Source organism: Macadamia integrifolia, chromosome 4 (assembly GCF_013358625.1).
Source record: "Macadamia integrifolia cultivar HAES 741 chromosome 4, SCU_Mint_v3, whole genome shotgun sequence".
Taxonomy (NCBI): domain Eukaryota; kingdom Viridiplantae; phylum Streptophyta; class Magnoliopsida; order Proteales; family Proteaceae; genus Macadamia; species Macadamia integrifolia.
In genome coordinates, this window is record NC_056560.1 from 35,839,843 (window position 1) to 35,858,507 (window position 18,665).

General features: G+C 40.2%; 1 long non-coding RNA gene across 1 annotated transcript in view; it reads right to left on the reverse strand.

The window, feature by feature from the left end:
• The window catches only part of LOC122075469, a 21,476-nt gene extending 7,260 nt beyond the window's left edge, over positions 1–14,216 (reverse strand). The window contains exon 1 of the long non-coding RNA XR_006139263.1: positions 14,063–14,216. This is a non-coding gene — a long non-coding RNA (uncharacterized LOC122075469). The remainder of the gene's footprint in view (positions 1–14,062) is intronic.
• Between the last annotated feature and the right edge of the window lie 4,449 nt (positions 14,217–18,665).

An 18,665-nucleotide genomic window follows, 5' to 3' on the forward strand; every position in this document is an offset into this window, starting at 1 on the left:
CCCCCCCCCCCCCCAAAACCAAGAAGCAAATTGAAGCACCGACAATTCAAAAACGACTTGGATCAAAGATCTATGGAGATCTCGAAATAAAAATCCAATATCTCCCTTGTTACCATATGAAGGAAAGGAACCATCACAATTTATTTTCATCATGCCTTTTGGAGAGGCAATCCACCTCAATTGATTGGCCCTGGAAACAAAGGTTAGATGTTGTCTTCCATTATCTGATTGAATAGATGCTTAGCAGAATTCATGGTGGGTGCATTCAGTAGATTTGATAACCTCAAGAGGATACCATATTTCAACATGAAAATACATTTATTTTAAGAAAGTGTTGGCAAAAAGTTCTACAAGTGAACCTATGGAAATAAATATTAGTTGTGCATACTTCTAACTGCTGCAGGAGTTTGACAACCGCAACCAGATGCTTTCCCCCAATGATCCACCAACACGTAAACCCGTGTTGGGAAGGGTTGTAGCACAAGGGTAAATCACATCCTAACCACATGCATCTACATGAACATAGTATGATTACACAGTAGCGCTGCGTCCCATACCACGAGCCACAATGCACTAATTTCCAAGCTGACTACGGCATCTAATCTAGTATATACGTCATGCCCAAATGAAATTCTTCCACCACATACATCAAGACATAAAGGATATTCATCATAAAGCAAAGCATATGTGATGTAAATGCACATACAATGCGTGATATGGCATATGTGATGTCTAGTCTACACACAGTAATATAATGACATGGCTAGACTAATATATGTTAAATAATGCATAACATTTTGAATTTAAATCAGACTCCACTCTCCACTTACTTGTATATATACACGGTGCTTGTACTCAGTACAAAAAAGATCTGATGTGTGGATATGCTTATATTGGGGTTAAAATCATCATGTTTGAACACTAAAATCGAGTTTAGAATCATAAATAGGGGTTACCCATCAAATTTGGACCAATTCTGGGAATTCTGCAAAGACAGGTGGGCTAGAGCCAAAGACAGGTGAGCTAGAGCCAAAGACCGGTGGGCTATGTAGCCTGCCGGTTACTCCAGAGCCTAGAAATTGAGTTCTGGGAACTCAGATGGGCTAAAACCAGAAGACAGGTGGGGTAAAAATACCCCCCAGTCTTTGAACGAAATTTTTTCAACATCATTCTAGACTTTCCTCCGGCTTGAAGAACTTGTTTAGGGATGATCCAACGACTCAAATCACTTGTCTAAGGTCCAATCACGTACTCTCAACCTAGATCTAAGATCAAATCAAAAGAAAATGAAGATTCTTACCTCTTTTTCAAGAACACCAATGAAACTCCAAATTTCACTTCTTTTGCTCAAGAACATCCAAATACTCTAGATCTTCACTAACATTCCTTTTAAATCTTTCAAAATCATTATACACACCTTCCATTAGACCGTAAATTTGATTATCTAAGTAGGATTAGTAAGAACCAAGTGAGTTCTTTCCCAAAAATCAAAAGTAGGGTTTAAGGATGGGGTTTTCCTAAGAATCCTTGGAATGTGTGTAATACCTACCTCAAATCGAAGACCTCGGTGAGTCGATCATAAATCCGGGCTCAAAATACCAAGACCCAACTCCGGTGAAGCTCTACGATTAATTTTCCCTTCTTCTTCTTTCTTCTTCTTCCTCTTTTCCTTTCTTCTTCTTTCTTCTTCTTCCTCTTTTCCTTTCTTCTTCTTTCTCTCTCTTCTTTACTCTCCCACCGACCAACTAACATTAATGAGGGAAAGACAATTAATGTCTCCACTTATATACCTGGACCCTTAAAATATCTTCTAAATCTCAGATGAGCTATCTCAGGGGGGCTAAATCTCAGGTGGGTTAAATCTCAGGTGGACTAAATCTCAGGTGGGTTAAATCTCAAGTGGACTTCAATGGGAATAAACTCCTACATAATATTAGATTATGTTGGCACCCACAAATACTAGTATGTATCTTTATTTTTTGTACATGGCCTCGTGGTACGTGCAAGTGCAAGGCTTGGTTGCACATATTACACATGGTACCCGCTCGGTCATGTCAGGCCAACCCGAGTTCAAGGTCACATTTGCTATCATATTCCATATGGTACCTGTGTCGGTTCTCTCCGGTTTAGCCCCTATATGATCAAACCAAGTCAATGCAGTTAATTAGACCGCGTTTAGAAAGTAGGGTATCACATTACCCCCCCTTTTTAAAAATTTCGTCCCCAAAATTATAGTACCTGGTTGTCCGAAAAGATGAGGATACAAGGTTTGAATATCATCCTCTTTCTCCCAAGATGCCTCTTCGATCAGGTGGTTGGCCCACCGAATCTCACAAAAACGATAGAGCGGTTGAGGAGAGTTTTCATCTTCTGGTCTAAGATCTCAACCGGATGTTCTTTATATGTCATTTCAGCTTCTAAGTATTCTGGTTCCACAGGTAATACATGGGATGGATCATGAACGTACTACTTCAACATAGATACATAGAAGACATTGTGAACACTACTGAGGGAATGTGATAATGTAACATATATGCTACTGCTCTAGCTGGCTTCAAAATCTCAAATGGCCCAATACATCTCGGATTTAACTTACCTTTCTTGTGAAATCTACTCAAGCCTTTGGTAGGAGATATTTTGAGAAACACTTTCTCTCCCTCTTAGAATTCTATTTCCATCCTACGGCTATCTGTATAGCTCTTTTGACATGATTGGGCTGCTTTAATTCTTTCTCTAATGAACTTGACTTTATCACATGTCATCTAAATCATTTTTGGTCCAAGCATTCGACGTTCACCCACTTCGTCCCAGTATAGAGGAGTTATGCACTTTCTACTATACAATGCTTCATATGGAGCCATCTCAATTGTAGTTTGGTAGCTGTTGTTGTAAGCAAACTCCATAAGAGGTATATATTCCTCCCAACTGCCACTTATTTCCATAGCTCAGGCTCAGAGCATGTCTTCTAATATCTGTATTATCCGCTCAGACTGTCCGTCTATTTGTGGATGGAAAGCCGTACTCAGATTCAATTGTGATCCCAAGGCTTGCTAGAAGCTTTTCCAGAATTTGGAGGTAAACCTCGGGTCTCTATCTGATACAATACTGGTACACCATATAAGCGTACAACATTATCCATATAAAGTTGTGCTAGCTTATCCATGGTGTAAGTGGTCCTGATCGGAATAAAGTGAGTTGTCTTAATAAGTCTGTCAACCACTACCCATATTGCATCCATTCCCTTGGGTGTACGTGGTAGTCCGGTAACAAAGTCTATTGTAATGTTATCCCATTTCTATTCAGGTACTGGGAGAGGTTGAAGAGTGCTAAAAGGTCGGTGCCATTTAGCTTTGACTTTCTGACATGCAAGACAAGTTGACACATAAAAAGCTATTGTGGACTTCATTGCTGGCCACTAGTAGTGTTGCTTTAGGTCTTTGTACATCTTGGTACTTTCAGGGTGAAGAGAGTACTTCGAACTGTGTGCTTCCTTTATTATTTTGTCTTGTATTACTTCGTCGTAGGGTACACATAATATGCCCTGAAACAACAGTGCCCCATCATTGGCTAATGTAAATCTAGGGTCATTCATTGTTTGCTCTTGAATCTTCTCTCTGATTCGTTGTAACTCAGGATCCAAAGGTTGTTTCATTATGATTTCTTCCTTGATGGAAGAGTGTACCTGTAGAACCACCAAGGACATAGTCAACTACTTAAGACTTTTGTGGTCACTGTATATTTTGCACTTTTCACTATACAAGTAGTGATGCCAAATCTTTAAGGCAAAAACGACCGTTGTTAGCTCTAAGTCATGAGTAGGGTAGTTTTTTTTATAGTCCTTCAATTGTCTAGATGCATATGCTACGACCTTACCCTGTTGCATAAGTACACAGCCCAATCCGACTTTAGAAGCATCGATATACACTGTCATTCCTCTTGTGCATTCAGGAATAGTCAACACTGGTGCTGACACTAGTCGCTTCTTCAGCTCTTGAAAACTTTCTTCACACTCCTTTGACTAATCAAACTTTATACCCTTCCTAGTCAGCTTGGTCATCAGTGCTAAAATTCGAGAAAAGTTCTCGATGACGCGTCTATAGTAACCTGCCAAACCCAAGAACCTTCTAATTTATGTTACACTCTTGGGTACCTCCCAGTCTACTACAGCTTTCAACTTATCTAGATCCACTTCGATTCCATTTTCAGACACCAAGTGTCCTAAAAATCCAACCTGTTTGAGCCAAAATTCACACTTGCTGAATTTTGCATATAACTATTGCTCTCTCAGTCTCTGTAGTACCATCCTCAAGTGTTTTAAATGGTCTTCTTCTGACTTCGAGTAAATTAAGATATCATCAATGAAAACAATGACCCACTTGTTAAGAACATTGTGAAACACTCGGTTCATCAAATCCATGAAAGTTGCTGGTGCATTAGTCAACCCGAAAGACAACACTAAGAACTCATAATGACTGTACCGAGTTCTAAAGGTTGTCTTTGGTATATCACTATTCTTTATATTGAGTTGATAATACTTGGATCTGAGGTCAATCTTTGAAAATACCCTAGCACCTTGTAGTTGATCAAACATATCATCAATGCGTGGCAATGAATACTGGTTCTTGATAGTTAACTTGTTCAACTCCCGGTAATCAATGCACATACACAAACTTTCATCTTTCTTCTTAACAAACAACACTGGAGCACCCCAAGGTGATACACTTAGGCATATAAATCCTTATTCAACAGATCTTGCAACTGTACTTGCAATTCTTTTAGTTCTGCTGGTGCCATTCTGTACAGAGCCTTGGACATCGGGGCAGCTTCAGGAATCAAATCTATAGCAAATTCCAACTCTCTATCAAGTGGTCGCTGAGTCAAATCATCTAGAAAGACATCTGGGAACTCTTTAACTACAACTACTTCCTCTAGAGGTGTGACCTTTGCATTTAAATAAATCACCAATGTGAGGTACCCCTGACATCCATTTTTTAACAACTTTACCGCCTGTAGAGCAAAGATGAGGACCTTCTTAGCCCACTTTATCACATCCGCTTAGTATATTAGTTCCTTCCCTTCATTATCAATCACCTTAATCTGTTTCTCAGCACACCCCACGCTTGCTCGATGTGCTGATAACCAATCCATGCCTAGTATAACATCAAAGTTTTGCATGTTGAACTTGATGAGTTGGCATCTAACTGCTTTCCACTGATCTCAATGGTGCATGGCCCATATACTTCCTTCAGCTGTGAAATTTTGCCTGTAGGTGTACTATCATTTTAAGCTCTAATATCTTAGGTGCCATGTCAAGTTTTTTAGCAAATCTCTTTGATGTAAACGAATGTGACTCCCCTGAATCAAACAAAACATATGCCGATATACCTGATACAGGTAGAACACCTAATACAGCAATGCACATAAGTATAGCATGTCATCAATATTTACCAAAAAGTAATTCTCAATTTAAATCATACCTAATATCACTTCTGTGCTAGCTTTAGCTTCCTCAGCTGATAAAGCATACATCCTTCCTTGTGGTTGACTCCCTTGAGTCAAAGCAGGTATGTACCCAGAAGGCTGATTGGCTGGTACGACTGGTCGGGCAAGACAATCTTTAACAAAATGCCCATATGAATGGCAATTAAAACAATAGTTCTACAAGGCTGGAACCGAAGCGGGAACTCTCTGAGCCTAACCTACAGCAAGTGGAGGGCGAGGTGTCCTAGTAGCTATGGGTGTCGTACTGATATTCGGGCAAAAAGATGTAGTACCTGACCCACTAACGGGTCGAGGAGGATAACCTGATGGCTTGTAGGGCTGCCTGTATGAAGGATCAAATATGTATGATCCATGAAAATTCTTACTCGGGCCACCCGAATCCACATAAGGGTTCACTCTCTTCTATACTCCAAGTGTAAAGGATGATTCACTTTTCATCTTGTCTTCTATGGTTTTAGCCTTTTCTACAATCAAGGCATAGTCGGTGAGATCTAATGCCTCAAGTATCGTGCCAATGGATACCTTCAATCCTTTCAAAAATTCCTTGTCCTTTTCTTCAACTGACTTCATGTGAGGGGGTGCAAAGTAGAATAGAGCCTCAAATTGTTGTTGATACTCAAGGACAGACTTGGTTCCTTGAGTCAAGGCCTAGAACTCCGCTTCCTTATGGTCTCTAAAACTACGAGGGTAGTAGTTTGCTAAGAACAACTCCTTGAATTGTTCCCATGTGGGTTCCAGGTCTGTAGCAAACAATATGACTTTTGACGCTTGCCACCAGGAGTTGGCATCATTCTTAAACTGTAACCCCGCACAAATAATCCTTTGAGCATCGGTGCACTCAATCACTTCAAATATCTTCTCAATCTCTTGGATCCATCGATCCAATTCCAAAGGGTCACTACCCACCTTAGTGAATGTAGGTGGTAGGTTCCTTTTGAATGACTCCACCACTCTTGTGGTATGGCCCACTAGCTGAAAAAATGGTGCATACGCCGGATGGTACAGGTAAGGAGGTGGCATCATATATGGAGGTGTACCTTAAGGTAGTATGGGTGGTGTACCTCTAACCTGTGCCCCAACACTAGGCCCTCTAGTTGGACCTTATGGAATATTTACCCGAGGAGGATAACCTGGTAGTGCAGTCATAAATGCCTGCTATTGTTGGAGAATTTGCTAATGGAGATTCTGATTCGATTGTTGAATCAAGTTCTCAACATCATCGGAGGTAAGTACCAGTGGAGGATTAGGAAGTGTAGCCATGGGTGGATCCTCATGAGCCACATTTTGATCAATTGTCTCTTGAGGTTGTGGGTTAGATGTTTGCCCCGTAGGTTGGGGCCTCCTATTGATTGGTGGCCTACCAACAGGACAAGTACCTTGAGGTGTACCCTGTGTGACAACCTCAGATCTAGTACATACCATCGCTAGTGTACCTGATTTGCATAAAAATTTCGTATATGTTAGTATTATCACTTATTACACAATTATTCGAAGCTTAGCTCGCAACTTCGTGCATTTCCATCCCAAAACAATCGAAGAAACGTGTACATAACAATTTAACTCCAAATTTGTATTTCATTATAAGTATCGGCCCAAATCTCACATATAAACTCATAGTTTTTCAAAAATGGCCATTAAACCCACCAATGTAGGCCATGTAGGACCCACTGGTGGAGTCAGGTCTTTACTACCAAAACCGACGGGCTAAAGACCAACGGGCTTGGCTGGCTGAACCCCGTCGGTTTCAGCCCGCCGGAGTTACCCGAGGCTGTGATTAAAGGGGTTTTAAACAATGTTTTTCTGGCTATTTTTATCTCCTTCCCTCTCATACGAACTCAAGCAATTTTAGGCAATCCTTGGGCAATTCCTCACGACTCGACTCACCAAATCGATGCAATGATCCGCTCAAGTTTGCCTTCTTTACCACTCCATCTTCAAGGTAAGTTCCTAACCCTTTTACTTCTCAAAATTTCTAGGTTTTCTCTCTTTTATATGGAAAAATCGCCAATAGGGTTGGGGCTTTGGTTTTTCCTTTGATTCTCTTCATGGAAAACGATTCATATGCTATTGTAGAGCTTAGCTTTAAGTTTCCAATTATTTTGATCATTGAAATGGAACATTGGAGAGATTTTCTCCCCTTTTATGCCCTAAACAGTGATTTTGGGGATTATGTTGTGCCTTTCTCTTATCTGTGTTAACTTAGCATCCACATTATGAGTTTCCCTTATTCTCATTGCAATGTTAGGCTTCTCTTGTGTTCAATAACCATTCCTTTGCCACTTACCCCAATTTGGATGGTATGATAGCCCTAAAATCCTTATATAATTTGCCTAAACAGAGAGGGCAGCAACATTAGGAAAGTTTATACCTAGCCATACATTGAATTCTTTGTTTACATTTGAATCATTAATCTTCAAGCATATTAGAATCATCATTAATTGTTTTCTTTGAATGTAAACCTTCCATTTGGATAGATTCTCAAAATTTGAATTTCTCTACTTGGTTGGTATACTTATTTGGGATCCTTCAATTTCTTATTCTAAACACAAATAGGGATATGCTACCTCTTGTTTAATCTAGTATGGTATCTCGTGTTCTCTTGAAATGATCTATTCATTGTATACATTCTTGGACTATTCACGCATCAAAACCACATCTCACTTGGGCCATTGTATATCTCATACATGCCTTATCTCGTTCATCACTTTGCATCTCCTGTGTTTGCTTGATGATTTCCATCACCATAATCTTTCATATCCATGTATTTTCACTTAGCCAGTTTAGGTACCCGGTTTAATGATTTGTAAAATACCAGCTTAGATCACCTTTCCTAAAAATTTTTTGCCACATGCTGTTATAGCTCATTTTATTCATCTCTTTGATTCCCTTTCTACTATCTGTTTCGAATTTATACTCCTTATACTTGACTTCGTATTTTACTTTATGTACTTATTCTCTTCTTTGAAATTTCAGGTTGCCACCAAGAAGAGGTAAGGAATTCGTAGAGCCATCAAGGAAGAGAAAAACTTCCAAGGCTAGAAAGAGAGAGGTGGGGTCTAATTCTTCAGCCTCATCACAATCTAAGGAATGGGAGGACTCATCCAACTATAATGAGATGGTCTTCCACAAAGCGAGAGCTGCGTCATTATGGAGTACCTTCCATTCACTATCAGTGATATTAGAAAAGTAGGTGATTGTGGAGTATTTTTCTCGCATTCACCCCTTGGAGAGGTTTTCTGCCCTTGGTTGGGAGTCCATGATCAACATTGACTAGCCATGCTACAAGCGTTTGGTGAGGAGGTTCTACTACAACCTGGAGGCCACAGAGGAGGAGGGGGAGTTCACCATAGTTTGTATGGTGAAGGGTGTAGAGATCATCCTTATCGCAGATAGATTGGCAGAGATTATGGGTATCTCCTCAGAGGGCATCCACTACTACAGTCCTCCCAGGACCAGAGGCATAGGCCCATTGATGAGCCGGGACATGTAGGAGCACATCTAAGAGGTGATTAGTGGTTCACCAGCGAGGCCTGCATCCGAGTTGGACTTTTCTCCTGAGGGTAGGGTATTTGCTAGGTTAGTGCAGTTCAACCTAGCTTCTAGGAGTGGTCACCAAAATCGAGTAGGTTTCATGCCCACCTGCCTAGCTGTTTGTCTGCTATCTGCCCTTGAGGGAAATGTACCTAGACTATGCCTCCCCTACTTCATGCTAAGGTCGATGCATCACCATGCCTTACATCCCGAGGATGCCAGCCTACCATATGGTAGAGCTCTTACTTGAGTCTTCGAGCATGTCACAGTCGACCTTTCTGAGGAGGGATCAGTCCCGAGGGACAAGTTCTCTATAAGAAACTTAAGGCAGATGAACATACGTGCCTTGATGGTAGAGCCTCAAGCAGCTGAGGAGCAGGAGGAGGGTGTGTCCATGGATGAGGATGAGTGTACTAGAGATGACGGGAGTCACTTCTCGTACCAGAAGGAGATCAGAGAAGAGGAGGTTTTGGAGGAGGTGCCTTTGGATACTAGGGCAGTAGATCTCGCTTTCCTTGGAGCTGGCAATTCTAGATCAGCTAGAGCTAGTGACCCGGACATGCCTAGTGCTTCTGGCACACAAACTTCAGCTCCGCCACCTACTGGAGAGGCATCTATCCTATAGGATATCCTATCAGAATTGAGGTCCCTGAGAGAGAGTCAGGCTGTGCTTAGAGGTTAGTTTGGAGAGAGTGCAGCCAGGGAGCAGGAGCTTCACAGGAGAGTGGAGGAGAACACCAGTAGAGAGCTCCAGATATGGAGGCAGTTTGGAGAGATGGAGTCTAAGTTTCAGCGACTCACCTGGGATATATACCATTCTTCTAGGGTGATCTCCGTGGATGTCCGTCGTTTACAGAGGAGAGTGGTGTGCCTCTATGATCAATTCACTCATTGGGACACGCGTCTCGGCATCGACTCTCGGGTTCACTTGGGAGAGCCTTTCGATGTGTCTAGTGACGACTCCAACTCTGACTAGTGTTTTAGGCCAGTGGCCTATTACCCCATTTTGACTCTTTACTTGTCATTCTACTTGTCTCTTTTCAGCTTTATTTGACAGTCTTGACTATTTTGGATTTCATAGTTGACTTTCCTACTTTATTTATGTGATCGAACTAGCATAACTTTAAGAAATGATAGCATCTGTCATTCATTTTGTAATTTGTTTCATTGGTGTACTTAAAGTTTGAATTGTGATCTTGATAATAATTGTAAATTTATGAATGGTTTGCTTATATTAAACTGTGTTGGTTTGATGGTCACCGACATGGCCTCCATATGTTATTATCTTATTATTCTTGTTGTCTATCAGGTTTTACGTTTGAAAGTTTTTGGTTTTCTCAATTTACGTCGTTATGCTACAGAAATTTTGTTAAAATTTCCACTACCAAGTAAATTCAATTATGATAATTTCAAATAGTTAACCAGGATTCATACTATTAATGCATGCATGCCATGAATGCAAGGATTACAATTTTTTTTACATTTAATTTAAGGCTTTTTAACTTTTTATAAGGTTTTTTATCTTCACCCACCCTAGACCTATGATAGTTTTTATGGGGTCTAAGCAGTATGCTGAAAGCAGGCAGAGCATCACGCTCTGATACCGCCATTGTCACACCCCTCTCGTACAAAGCCGAGTCGGTGATCGAGTTAACATCGATTAACTCATAAACCTACCAGAATCAACAATGCAGTAACTGCAATATAGCATACATCTACTAAACTAAGATAAGACCTATATTTTCAACAGAAAACCTATTCATAATAATACCTGTAATTGTTTCCCAAATACTTGATATCCAAATTGAGTTATAAAAGTTACATATATTTGGGCATGAAGGCATGATATATATACAAAAATATAACAATTTAAGCATCAAGTAACAAAAGGGAGTTCAACAAAAAGAATAAAAAAAAAAAGAATCACTTAGGAGTCACAGCTACTATGCAGCACAATCCTCGTACGTACAATCGGCATTGTGCTCGAACTCATCAGAGACTCACCAGTCCTCAGATGAAAACTTCACGGTGGGGCCCGGCTCCTGATCACCAGGCGGGTAACTTACAAAATCACCTAAAAAGAGTTGTGCATGTGAGATGAGCTCATTAGCCCAATAAGTGGAAAGGAAGACCACACAAGGAAAAGCACACAAACAATTACCAAACAAATGCGCCTATATATAATTCATTTAACCTTATTCCTATATATAATTCATTTTAACCCTATTAGCCTAACAACATTACTAGGTCATAGGTTATATGCTACTCACAACCACAGTGCACGTATGCCCCAGGTACGAGTTGTGAACCTTATCCCGCGATACGTCCATGGGGTTATCGGAGAAGGCCCACCGTTGGTACCAAAATTTAAACTACAAGCTGACTCCCGATAAATTTAAATGATAGAAAATAAATGGGTGACTCCACCCAAAATAAAAACAGTACGATCGGCCATCTGAATATACCACCGGGGTTACCGATTGTCCTAGTGATCAGTCGTGCGTAATTCTAACCACTGCAGGAGTTCGACAACAACAACCCAATGCTTCCCCCCAATGATCCCCAACATGTAAACCCCTATTGGAAAGGGTCGTAGCATAAGGGTAAATCACATCCTGACCACATGCCTCTACATAAGCATAGTACGATTACACAATGGCGTCGCGTCCCATACCACGAGCCATCATGCACTCGTTTTCAAGCCGACTACGGCATCTAATTTAGCATATACGTCATGTCCAAATAAAATTCTTCCATCACATATATCAAGACATAAAAGATATTCATTATAAAGCAAAGCATATCATGTTATGTAAATGCACATATAATGCGTGATATGGTATACGTGATGTCTAGTCTACACACAGTCATGGTTTAAAGTATCTCCAATACCGATACGATACCCTTCGATACGTATCTTAAATTTAGCCGATCGATACGATACACACCAATGCGATATATGAAATTTTTAAAATCCTTTCGTATCGATATATATCCTATGATATATACTGATATGCACCAATACGCTATCGATACGTACTGATACTCTATGAAAAATATAAAATCGAGGTGAAATATACGTTTCAGTATGTATCAGTGAGTATTTGTACTTATCAATGAGTATCAGTACGTATCGGTGAGTATCGGTATGTACCGATACAGTGCACTACGGTCATATAGTGGCCAAGATGGGTATTTTTTCAGAAAACACGATTTTTTGAGGGGTTTTTATTCCAAAATTACTGCCAATCATATTTTTCTCTAACTAAAGTGGAAATGAAAGTTGGGAACAAGGATTTTACATTTATGAGACAACTACAAACTTTGAATTCTTAGTGCGATACCCTCAATTTAGTGTTTATGCATAATATATGTTATCAATAGCTTTTTTAACAAATTTTTAATGCAAAAGTGTTTAAAAAGTGTTTCATATCCATTTATGTGCGTATCTTAGCGTATCTCCGACACGATACGATATCCTTTGATACGTATCTTAATTTTGGTCGATCGATACGGCGATCGATACCGATACTTTAATCCTTGCACATAGTAATATGATGACATGGATAGACTAACACATGTTCAATGATACATAACATTTTGAATTTAAATCAGAGTCCACTCCACACTTATTTGTATATGTACACGGTGCTTGTACCCGGTACGAAAAAGATCCGATGTGTGAGTACGCGGATATTGAGTGTAACCTATTATAAACATAATGGTTTATCATTTCACTATTTTGGAGTCAAAATTATCATGTTTGAACAATACAATCGGGTTTAGAATCATAAATGGGGGTTACCCATCAAATTTGGACAAATTCTGGGAATTCTAAAAAGACAGGTGGGCTACAGCCAATGACTAGTGGGCTATGTAGCCTACCGGTTTCAGCCTGCCGGTTGCTCAAGAGCCTAGAAACTGAGTTCTGGAAACTCAGGTGGGATAAAACTAGAAGACTGGTGGGTTATGTAGCCTATCGGTTTCAACCCGTCGGTTACTCCAGAGCCTAGAAACTGAGTTCTGGGAACTTAGGTGGCCTAAAACCAGAAGACAGGTGGGGTAAAAACATCCCCTAGTCTTTGAACAAAAAATTTTCAACATCATTTTTTACGTTTCTCTGACTTAGGGAACTTGTTTGGAGAAGATCCGGTGACTCAAATCACTTGTCTAAGGTCCAATCACGTACCCTCAACCTAGATTTAAGATCAAATCAAAAGAAAATGAAGATTCTTACCTCTTTTTCAAGAACACCAATAAAACCCCAAATTTCATATCTTTTGCTCCAGAACCTCCAAATACTCTAGATCTTCACCAACACTCCTTTTAAATCCTTCAAAATCATTATACACACCTTCCATTAGACCTTATATTTGATTATCCAAGTAGGATTAGCAAGATCCAAATGAGTTCTTTCCCAAAAATCAAAAAGAGGGTTTAAGGATGGGGTTTTCCTAAGAATCCTTGGAATGTGTGCAATACCTACCTCAAATCGAAGATCTCAGTGAACTGATCATAAATCTGGGCTCAAAATACTAAGACCCAGCTCCAGTGAAGCTCTACAGTCAACTTTCCCTTCTTCTTCCTCTTTTCCTTTCTTCTTCTTTCTCTCTCTTCTTTACTCGCCCACCGACCAACTAACATTAATGAGGGAAAACACAATTAATGTCTCCCCTTTTATACCTGAGCCCCCAAAATATCTTCTAAATCTCAGGTGCGTTAAATCTCAGGTGGGCTAAATCTCAGGTGGGTACATCTCAGGTGGATATATCTCAGATGGGTACATCTCAGGTGGACTAAATCTTAGGTGGGCTATCTCAGGTGAGCTAAATCTCAGGTGGACTATCTCAGGTAGGCTAAATCTCAGGTGGGTATATCTCAGGTGGATACATCTCAGGTGGGTACATCTTAGTTGGGTATATCTCAGGTGGGTACATCTTAGGTGGGCTAAATCTCATGTGGGCTTCAATGAGAATAAACTCCCACATAATATTAGATTACGTTGACACCCACAAATACTAGTAAGTACCTTTACTTTTTATACATGGCATCGTGGTGCGTGCAAGTGCAAGGCATGGGTGCATATATTACACTTAGTACCCGCTCAGTCATGTCAGGCCAACCTGAGTTCAAGGTCACCCTTGCTACCATATTCCATATGGTACCTGTGTCGGTTCTCTCCAATTCAGCCCCTATATGATCAAAGCAATTCAATGCGGTTAATTAGACCGGGTTTAGAAAGTAGGGTATCATATAAATTCTAAGCAATAAAGTTCATATAGGTAATCACCTTCCTAGCCTCCTTTTTCCCCAGCTGATTGAGATGCTTGCAGCTACTAATCCATTGTTGCAGCGACCTATCTTCATTAGAGGGAAGTCAAAAGAGAGAGATGATCCAAACCAAACCGCCTTGGCGAATGGACATGTAAGAATAATATGAGACGGTGACTCTAGAGCTTCTCCACATCGTTGACAATGGTGCTTAAGATTCATACCTCTAATAGCAAATTTCACCAGTAGCTAAGCCGGAAGCACACGCCCTCCATAGGAATGATTTAATTTTCGGAAGAGACCTGGAATTCCAGATTCTACACCAAACTTTAGAAGATGTGGACTCCCAGCTACTAACTCTTGAGGACAAAGGCTTCTCCTTCAAAGCTCTAGATTGGATAGAACAGAGCATATGGTAGAAAGTCTTGACGGAGAAGGTCCCATTTTTGGTTGCACCCCAAATAAGTCGGTCCTCAATAGGGAATATAGGAACCTGCATAAGTCTAATAGCTTTTGCATCAGTCCAATGGAACTAAGTATCAGGCATATCATTGTTCCAAGTTCGGTTCTCCGGGCAGATCAATTCCGAGACAAACTGAATCGAGCAACGAGGAGGAGGAGCATGCTGGATTTTAAACTCTAGAGGGGAGGGCATCCAATTGTCTTTCCAAATGTCAATGTTGTTGCCTAATCCCAACTTCCATATCAAGCCTTTCTCGATGACTCTCCTCCCCTTGATCATACTATGCCACGTCCAAAAGGGAGAGTTCCCCAACCTCGCATCCAGGAAGCTAGACTGGGGAAAGTATATGGCTTTCATAAATCACGCCCAAAGAGAGGAGGGGTCCGAGAATAGCTTCCAAGCCACCTTAGATAACAGAGCTTTATTATGAGTGGCTGGATCTCTCAAGCCCAGACCACCATTTTCTTTAGATTTGCTCAACTTAGACCAAGACAACCAGGGAATCTTCCTAGATTCCTCTGAACCTCTCCAGAAGAAATGGGCCATATCCTTTTTGCTCCTATTGTGGAGAGCTTGAGGAAGTTTGAAGTGGTTGGCCGCATAGTTTTGAGAAGGTTGGATCACCGACTTAATAAGTATCTCACGCCCGCACACGAGAGAAGGGCTTTAGACCAACCATGCATTCTAGCCGTAGCCTTGTCACTGATGGAATGGAAGAGATCCGCTTTGTTCACACCTATCTCCAAGGGGAGGCCAAGGTATTTAGAGGGACCATCACCATATGGTATTTTAAAAATTCTCGAGAACCACCTTTTAATCCTCGAGGCTTTATTAGGGCTAAAGCACATACTTGACTTCCTTGTATTAATGCATTGACCACTTGCTCTGCAGTATAGATTCACATAGTCCTTCAGGTTTTGAAGCTCATTTAGTTTGACCTCAGAGAATTAGAGACAGGAATTTCATGCAATTAAAAAGGAAGGGACACATAAAATTTCAATACAAAATAGCTAAAGCTAAGGAAACAAAAGACATATGTTACACAAGGTTTTGAACACAGTCAGGTTCATAAACCAAGGATTGACATATGGTCTTGTCGTATATGTCATTGACGAGACCAATTGGAGTAGGGAATGGACAAAGCCAATAACCCTAGAAAAAGAGTTGGAATTCCAACTAACAGAACACACCATTATGGGGTGTGAGAGTGATCAGCTTGACGAAAAAGAGCAGTGCATCAGGTTTATATAGATAATAAAGTCTATTTTTTATGACGCATGCCAGACAAACTTCCTTGTAACCCATATCATACCAGACAAATAGCTGGCACAATGGTACAAAGCCAAAGAGTATCATAGTTTACATGTGGACTGAAGCTTGTAATGATCTTCTTTGGATACAACGTCACCATGGTCCAAATGGCCATTTTGCGGAAACCTATCAGCAAACATCTAAGATCCATTTTAAAAGAGGCCACACAGATAAGGTATGCCATGTCCCATGCACAAACACAACTTACAAGACAACGTAGTATATGAAACATGTCTTGGGGGAAATAAAAAAGAGGGCATGGTTGTTGGTGTATAATGTCTTGTATTCCGTCGTAGTTTAATCCAGGGAGTACTAGTGCAGCACCTAGACAGCCAAGACAGCGGTCCCGCTATATATTTGTAGTTTAATCCGGATTAAGGTGGCAATTGTAATTTAATCCGGATTAGGGTTTTTTCGCTATATATTTGTAGTGAGGATTTCTTTCTCTGTAATGCAAGCAATACTGAGAGGTGTGAGGACGAACGTTGTAACCCTATTCTCCATTGATAGTGAAGCAGGATCTCATCTCACCGGGGATATAGGCAACCTTGCCGAACCTCGTAAAATCCGTGTGCATTGTTTGTTTTGTTTTTTCCATTATCTTCTGCATCGTTTTAGGGTTGCGTTTCTACAATGGCTACATGGCATACAGGACCCCAAGTGGAGTGATGGGAGATCTCATGTATCGTTTCCATGTTCCATAATTTCCGCGTGGTGGAATACGTGATCTTTTCTGATTTAGAAAGGTTGGGTCATAACCGCCATTGTCTCCACCAACATTGTGTCTTCCGGCATCGCCGTCTCCCCTATTTGTGAGCCCTCTTGCCCTGCCCACCGAGGCCCTTGGGCTAAGATCTGTAGTCCTCCTTTGCCTTTCCATGTCACCTCCAAGTGGGGGAATTCCACACAAGTCGTCGCTTGGAGAACCTTCTTCACTATGATTCTATGTTTAAAACCGATAGCTCTGCCATGGGCTCTAACCCAATCGATTGTTGTAGGATCACCAAGCTTCTGCATCTTTAACTAGTGGGTTCTCTGGTGAAAACAAAACCATGAGAAGAAGTACTCCATGGGAAAGGGAAAGAAACCCCATTTGAACTTGCTTTTCAACAAAAAGTGAGGTGCCTCACAACAATGATTCTTCTTGTGATGCATGTTATAGAGAAGAACAAAACCATAATAAATGTTTTCTTTAACGAACTGGGGTTCAGATCTAAAAAAGAACAGAAGGAAAAGCAGTGGACTAAAACCAACGATGCATGGAAACTGCTTGAGGCTAGGGATGTTAGCATCATCATCATCGGCGTCCTCACCATCGATGCCTAAAGAACTACCAAGGATAATGATAGAGACTCGATGAAGAAATCACTCACAAGGAGGAAAAGGGGAAGAATTACATGCACAAAGGCGGAGATGAGATTACACGCTCAGAGGTGGAGACAAAAAACAATAGCGTCTCACACCAAAATTAAAGCGGAGAGAATCACCCCAGTAGCAAAAAGCGCATAGCAATCCATGGGTACAAAATACACGACATGACAATTATACGAAGAGAATGCCCAATTTTGTCTCTAGTCATTTACAATTTTTAGGTTGAAATCGAAAGACAACGATTGTCTATTATAATCGTATAAATTAATCAAAATAAAAATCATTTAAATATAAATTTGATGGAAACACTTCGCACATTTTCTTCAATAAAAATAGAGCATATGTGCTTGAAAAACAAATAAGTTAATTAATGTGAATTCTCAAACATGATTACCAAAAAGAGTTTACTTGTCAAAGTGATGAGTCCATAAAGGAAGGGAATCACTTGGACTATCTGCTGTTACCATGGTTTCCAGAATCGGAAATCAGCCAATTTAGATTGAATCCGCCATGATTAAAATTTCGATTCCAATCTATTCGATACGATCACTCATGCCAAAAAATCCTAAAATTGTTATTTTTTTCTTTTAATTTGAGCCAAACTTGGCCATTATTGCGGCAAGAAAGTGTCACATAGAGACAGATTTGATACGATCAACTCATGTGCCAAAAAATCCTAAAATTATTATTTTTTTCTTTTAATTTGAGCCAAACTTGACTATTATTACAGCAAGAAAGTGTACCAGAGACAGAGATAGAGTACACAATATTTCCCAAACCTTTTAAATGCAAAGTAGAATAATAATAGCTACCATAGTTTCAAAAAATCTGATAGAGATGGGTGAAATTTCCTGGATCAAATTCGTATCGGTCAAGAGCATGGGTTTTAAAACTCAGATTAAATTGGTTGACATTGATCCGATTGGAATAGTATCGGTCATGATCGATCCTCAATCCTGACTATACATATGTATAAACTAAGGGTAAAATCATAATAAAAATTGATTTTTTTTAAAAAGAAAAATAAATCTATCCGATATGATCCAATCCAGATAAATTTAAATTGATATTAAAACGATATTGGCCTTCAGTCCTTGACCGATTCCAAGACCATTCTCAGAGTTTTAAAACCTTGGTCGAGAGAGAGTCGAGAGTCTATAGACCAATCCAATGCTAATCAACCGGAACGATCAAGGGTGAGAAGTTATTTATTTAT